Source organism: Physeter macrocephalus, chromosome 4 (genome assembly GCF_002837175.3).
Source record: "Physeter macrocephalus isolate SW-GA chromosome 4, ASM283717v5, whole genome shotgun sequence".
Classification (NCBI taxonomy): Eukaryota; Metazoa; Chordata; class Mammalia; order Artiodactyla; family Physeteridae; genus Physeter; species Physeter macrocephalus.
In genome coordinates this window covers 110,095,607-110,103,370 of record NC_041217.1, presented here as the reverse complement: position 1 = coordinate 110,103,370, position 7,764 = coordinate 110,095,607, and positions in this window count along the sequence as shown.

The following is a 7,764-nucleotide window of genomic DNA, read 5'->3' as shown; positions in this document are numbered from 1 at the left end:
CAGCGGCCATGGCTCACGGGCCCAGCCGCTCCGCAGCATGTGGGATCCTCCCAGACCGGGGCGCGAACCCGGTTCCCCTGCATCGGCAGGCGGACGCGCAACCACTGCGCCACCAGGGAAGCCCGAGAATATCAAGTTTTTAATGCATCCAGAAAAGTTGAAAGTTGTAGTCTCCCAGTTGGCATACTAGTTAATGAATGCCAGTATGCTGTATTTAATATAGATTATTCCCATTAATTCTTATCTAATAAAGAAGTTGAATTGTGCTTTGTTAGGTTCATAATTGAGACTAATAGTAGTACAATGTCAGAAACAGCCTTTGGATAGATACAGAAATAGAAATATCTTAATGTTTCCTTAAAGTACTAATGTATTTAAAATAGCGTTTGAGATGGTTAAAATGACAAATCACATTTTGTTTTAATTGTTGTAAAAAATTTATATAGGAAGCAATATGTGGAAATAATTTGATTTGAAAGATTGTGTGTCCCAGAATATAATCTTTTAATTTTGATACCATTAGAACAATTAGTGGAGTCTGATAGGATTTCATAGAGATGTAATCAGTACTAGATCACAGGAATTTTAAGTTCTGTCAGATTTAAATCACTATCTTAACATAAAGCAAAGCTTTGGAATCTTTTTTTTTTTTTTTTTTTTAAGAGAAAGAAGTTTTATTCAGGGAGATACTCCATAGACAGTGTGGGCCATCTCAGAAGGTGAAAGGCACCAGGGTATGGGGGTTGTCAGTTTTTATAGGGGTGGGTAATTTCATAGGCTAATGAGTGGGAGGATTATTCTAGCTGTTTTGGGGGAGGGGTGAGGATTTCCAGGAATTGGGCCATGGCCCACTTTTTGACCTTTATGGTCAGCCTAGGAACTGTCATGGCGCCTGTGGGTGTGTCATTTAGCTTGCTGATGTGTTACAGTGGAAGTCATCTCATCCACCATCTTGGACCTATTTGGTTCTAATGAGTTTATGTCGTGTCCTCAAGCTATGTCATTCTTTTTAAAGGTTGTGCCCTGCCCCCTTCCTGTCTCATTCGCTGCTCACAGAGATTTTACTCCCATACTCTTATGGGAAGCAGAGGGGTGATGGTCTGTCTTCTGTAGCTGCTTCAGGGATGAGCAGGGGCATCAACCCTGCCTGTCAGGGAGTAAAAATCTCTGGATGCCTGATCTAGAGACCCCAGGGGGCAGGACAGCTTCTTGTTTTGAGTTGGTATGGACTGGAATCCTTGCATAGTCATCTTATGTGGGACTGTTGTAACTACTTCTGTAGGCTTCCTGTGAATCTTTTTTTTCTGAATTTTTGAATTTTATTTTATTTATTTTTTCATACAGCAAGTTATTAGTCATCCATTTTATACACATCAGTGTATATATGTCAATCCCAATCTCCCAATTCATCACCCCCCCCCACCCCCCGCCACTTGCCCCCCTTGGTGTCCATACGTTTGTTCTTTACATCTGTGTCTCAATTTCTGCCCTGCAAACCGGTTCCTCTATACCATTTTTCTAGGTTCCATATATATGCGTTAATATACGGTATTTGTTTTTCTCTTTCTGACTTACTTGGAAGTCATCTCATCCACCATCTTGGACCTATTTGGTTCTAATGAGTTTATGTCGTGTCCTCAAGCTATGTCATTCTTTTTAAAGGTTGTGCCCTGCCCCCTTCCTGTCTCATTCGCTGCTCACAGAGATTTTACTCCCATACTCTTATGGGAAGCAGAGGGGTGATGGTCTGTCTTCTGTAGCTGCTTCAGGGATGAGCAGGGGCATCAACCCTGCCTGTCAGGGAGTAAAAATCTCTGGATGCCTGATCTAGAGACCCCAGGGGGCAGGACAGCTTCTTGTTTTGAGTTGGTATGGACTGGAATCCTTGCATAGTCATCTTATGTGGGACTGTTGTAACTACTTCTGTAGGCTTCCTGTGAATCTTTTTTTTCTGAATTTTTGAATTTTATTTTATTTATTTTTTCATACAGCAAGTTATTAGTCATCCATTTTATACACATCAGTGTATATATGTCAATCCCAATCTCCCAATTCATCACCCCCCCCCACCCCCCGCCACTTGCCCCCCTTGGTGTCCATACGTTTGTTCTTTACATCTGTGTCTCAATTTCTGCCCTGCAAACCGGTTCCTCTATACCATTTTTCTAGGTTCCATATATATGCGTTAATATACGGTATTTGTTTTTCTCTTTCTGACTTACTTCACTCTGTATGACAGTCTCTAGATTCATCCACGTCTCTACAAATAACCCAATCTTCTTGAAGAGGAAGTACTTTTGTAACAGCATCAGAGTACAACGATAACTGTCTATAAATGACAAGACTTAAAAGGCATGGTTAAACATCTGATTACAGTGTAATCCATAAAGAAGTGACAGACAACATTTTAAGATGACAGCTAGAACTATAGCATTATACCAGGACATATCTAAATTCCAGAAACTATATAATTTTTAGAATGTCTATGTTAATAACATTCATCTATACAGTATATCTTAAGTAGGTTAATCGCTTGTGTGATAATGCTCTCTATGTAATTTAACATACCAAATAATACTGGTTAAATATTTCTCTCTGAGATGCCTCAGGGGCCCTCCAAAGTGTCCCAAAGTTAGCTGAAAGTCAAAAGAACTTTGATTAAAATTTCATATTTGGGAAGTTTCTCAAAAAGTTTCAACACTTGATCAAATAAGGTCATTGGTCACTGTGAGACAATACTTATTTGTTAACCAAAGTTACAAGAGATCTCAAAAGCAAATACAGATCATTTAAAGACAAAGAAACTCACACAATATGTTATCAGAAACGGCATTCCAGGGACTTCCCTGGTGGCACAGTGGTTAAGAATCCGCCTGCCAATGAAGGGGACACGAGTTTGAGCCCTGGTCCGGGAAGATCCCACATGCCGCGGAGCAACTAAGCTCATGCGCCACAACTACTGAGCCTGCGCTCTGGAGCCCACAGGCCACAACTACTGAGTCCACAACCACAATTACTAAAGCCCGTGTGCCCAGAGCCTGTGCTTCACAACAAGAGAAGCCACCGCAATGAGAAGCCCGCGTACTGCAACACAGACTAGCCCCCGCTCACTGCAACTAGAGAAAGCCCGCACGCAGCAATGAAGACCCAATGCAGCCAAAAATAAATACATAAAACAAATAAAGTTATATAAAAAACAGTATTCCAAGAAAACCTTGTTCTCGGGACTTCCCTGGTGGCTCAGTTGTTGAGAATCTGCCTGCCAATGCAGGGGACATGGGTCCAATTCCCTGGTCTGGGAAGATCCCACATGCCGCGGAGCAACTAAGCCGCAACTACTGAGCCCGTGTGCCTAGAGCCCGTGTTCCACAGCAAGAGAAGCCCGTGCACCACAACAAAAAGTAGCCCCGGCTCAATGCAACTAGAGAAAGCCCATGTGCAGCAATGAAGACCCAATGCAACCCAAAATAAATAAATAAATATTTTTTTTTTTTTTAAAAGGAGAAGAAAACCTTGTTCTCTTAACGGAAAGAGAAACCAAATCCGTCTTACCTTAGCTTACTCCCAACAAAATCCATTTACCCACCTAAATTCAATCCAATCTTAGAAAATCCTGATCATGCATAACTCTTCAGTATTTTTTCATCCTCATGCCTTCTTTTACTGAAGACACATATCTAACTTTGCTTAAAAATTTTTCCACATTGGGTTACTTTTCTTGCTGACAAATTTGCAATAGATATAATAAAGTCTAGTAAACCTAAGTACAACAGAAATATTGTACAATATTATACTTAACATTGATGACTCTAAAGTCATGTCTATATTAATCAAACCAACAAGCTTAAGCCACCTTCAATACCAGATATCACTTTAGTACTGAATATTTTCCAGTACTACTGGGGCTACTCTTTGTTGCAGTGCACGGGCTTCTCATTACGGTGGCTTTTCTTGTTGCAGAGCATGGTCTGTAGGCGCGCAGGCTTCAGTAGTTGTGGCACGTGGGCTCAGTAGTTGTGGTGTGCAGGCTCAGTAGTTGCGGAGCACGGGCTTAGTTGCTCCTCGGCATGTGGTATCTTCCCAAACCAGGGCTCAAACTTGTGTTCCCTGCCTTGGCAGACGGGTTCATAACCACTGCGCCACCAGGTGAAATTCATTCTGGCCAGATTATTTTCTATTTCTGAGTATATAAGCGCTAATTTCCTTTAAGTCGGTGAAATAGAGCGCTTTTACTAATTACTTTTCGGCAATACCATACATCTATGACACACATAGATACGTACGAACACACAAACAAACACAGAGGCCTCATTGTTCCCATTCCAGAATTTCAGCCATGAGCCGGGTACAGCAATGTAAAACCCATCAGTCTGCAAAAGAGGTTGGATTAAAATAGGGTTTCTGGCAGATGTAACAAATCAAGCTCACTTGTCTAGATGGCTAAACCCTTGTTAATAATATTTATGGAAAAGATGCTTAAGATTTTTATTTGTCCTTGACAAGTTCCAATTTACCCCCTTTTTCAAAATCTTCATTTTAAAAAGATGACAGAGATTAGGGTTCCTGGAGAAAACCAGGTCGGATATTTGCATCTCAAAGGCACAGGCAAGTTCCTCCTAGGATGACTCTGTTTCCCCTTAAATACTTACAAGTCTCTTAAAATAAATAGGGAAGCTTTTGGGAGTGATAAAAGGATTGGTGGGCTTTGGATTATTTTTGGAGCCATACCTCTGATCCTGTAGAGACCAGATTTGTAAAACAAGGATAGTTTGGGTTTTTTTTTTCTTTTTTTAAATAATTGGGTGGCTACCTCAATGATACTGAAGGACCATTATACCTATTAACCTATGTTGGAATGTTTTACTTTCCTCATTTAGCTTAGGGGAGAACACCTCCCCCCAAATTTCTATCAGGTACGGTTAGCTTAGACCAGTGGCTTCCCATTTTGGTACGCTATTTACAACACTTTTGGGGATCCTCCCTGGGTTTAAGAAATTTTTTAATTATAGCCCTCAGTCAGGCCTTTGATCGGAGGAGGCTTGCCTACAGCCTCATGTGATCTCATTTTTAAAGGTAGCCAGACAATTTTCTTTTTTTTCTCCATTCCATTCCTATCCTGCAGGCACCCTCAGCTTGAATTTTAAGTTTTGTCAGATTTAAATCACTGTCTTAATATAAAGCAAAGCTTTGCAATCTTGAAAAAACTTGTCTACTATTGGTATTATAGTATATCCCTAAGGATTGTCCCACTTTGATAATTCTTTTTTTTTTTTTTTTTTTTTGCGGTACACGGGCCTCTCACCGTGTGGCCTCTCCCGTTGCAGAGCACAGGCTCCAGACACGCAGGCTCAGCGGCCATGGCTCACGGGCCCAGCCGCTCCGCGGCATGTGGGATATACCCGGACCGGGGCACGAACCCGTGTCCCTTGCATTGGCAGGCGGACTCTCAACCGCTGCGCCACCAGGGAAGCCCGATAATTCTTTTTTAGAGTAATAATTCTGCTACCTTATTTTTTAACTTTTATTATATATTTATATACTATAAATTTTATTGTGTATTCTTGTAAACTGTCATATATTTTCTGAGGAAAAACACAAGAAATAATACAGAAACATAGGTACACAAACCTGATATACTTAAAGACTGATATTTTCATCTGGAATAATTGTTCACATTTATTATTATTGAGGTATCCAAGGCCAGGAAGAAATGCAAAGGGTAAAACAATTTTCATCATTCTACAGCCATTTGTATAAGTTTAGTCTTTCTACTTCCAAAAGTATATTTCTACTTTGTGTAAAATACTATATATATTTAACTTTAATTTTTGCCCAAGAGAAAATGAATTGTTTAGAATAGTAAAAAATGTTCTAGTCACAAGTCTATTATAATTTACCACTTTACTTAGTTGTATGGGATATATGTTCATTTCATTGCAGTTACTAGCCCTACTTACTAGTAGTATATCTTTTTGAATTATTATAATAAGATTGTATACTTATCAAGTTTTCATTTTGAGTCTAAAGCCTTTTGTGTTTTTCTGTTTATTTTTTGAATGAATCAAAGACCAGAAATGAGTGGAATGCTATCTTAAACAAGCTAAAAATCTGTTATAACCTTTATTAAATACTACTTCAATGAAGAAAGATTAAAAAAACCCTACAAAATTCCAACTGATAATTACCCCATTCAGACGTTGGTGAATATGTCCCTCAGTCCAAGTCAACCTTCCTCATCAGAGGTAAGAAAATCTTTTTTACACTAAACTATAAGAGAAACCTGCTTATCATTGGTTTTGAAAAGTTTTGATAAAGCAAAAATATGGATTATATAAAATATTAGATACCAACTCCACTGTGAACCCAACTTTGTGTATCCCAGTACTTGATTACAGTTTTTGTATCTCTAAGGACCCCAATTATACTGGGACCTCCAATGCGTTGATCCTGTCACCTTTTTTTGTTTGTTTGTTTATTCCTCTTCTCAGGATGCCTTCCATGGCTGGCTTAAATATCACGGATGACTCTTTTTTGTTTGGGAATTTTATTTTATTTTTTTATACAGCAGGTTCTTATTAGTTATCTATTTTATACATATTAGTGTATACATGTCAATCCCAATCTCCCAGTTCATCCCACCCCCACCCCCACCCCCCACCACTTTCCCCCTTGGTGTCCCTACGTTTGTCCTCTACATCTGTGTCTCTGTTTCTGCCCTGCAAACTCACGGAGCATTCTTGATCACTCTCTTGCACATACTTTTGACTCCTTGCCCTCTCTCATTTCATTGTACTCCTTGACAAAACAAAAACCCTGCTTAATCTTCTTCACCTATTCTTCACATATACCTACAGTGGAACATGGCTGGAGAAAAATATACCAGCATAGGACTATTCTCATTTTAAATTAATGACCATGAATCTCAAGTGGAACTTTTTGCTAGTAGGCAATAAGACTATCTCCCACTCACTCATTCACTCTTCCACTATTCTAGATAACTATTTCATACCTTCTCAAACCACCAATACCTTCTTCTCATTTTCACTTTAAATCAACTCCAGTCAAGCTTTCACTCTACAATTCCACCAAAACTGCTCTGTTAAATTCACCTTTACATTACTAAATCTATTGCTTAATTCTTATTCCACATATGCTTGATCTGTGTGTGCACAGTAGGTGACACTGTTGATCACTCTGTCTTCCTTGACATAATTCCTTCACTTGGCTTTTAGCATACACATTATCTTGGTTTTCCTTCTACATTCCTTGTTATTCATTTTGTCTTCTTTTTTGTGTCTTTTTCTTCTTCCTGATCTCTTGATATTGGGGAATTTCAGGGGTCAGCTCTTTGTTCTCTTCTCTGTTTGCACTCATTGTGATCTCATCCAGTCTAGTAGCTTTAAATACCAACTTTATGCTAAGTATTCTCAAATTTATATCCGCATCCCAGCCCTCTTTCCCAAACTCCAGATTGATATTTTCAGCTGACTACTTGAAATCTCCGCTTGGATAACCAATAGACAGCATCCATTTTATACACATCAGTGTATATATGTCAATCCCAATCTCCCAATTCATCACCCCCCCCCACCCCCCGCCACTTGCCCCCCTTGGTGTCCATACGTTTGTTCTTTACATCTGTGTCTCAATTTCTGCCCTGCAAACCGGTTCCTCTATACCATTTTTCTAGGTTCCACATATATGCGTTAATATACGGTATTTGTTTTTCTCTTTCTGACTTACTTCACTCTGTATGACAGTCTC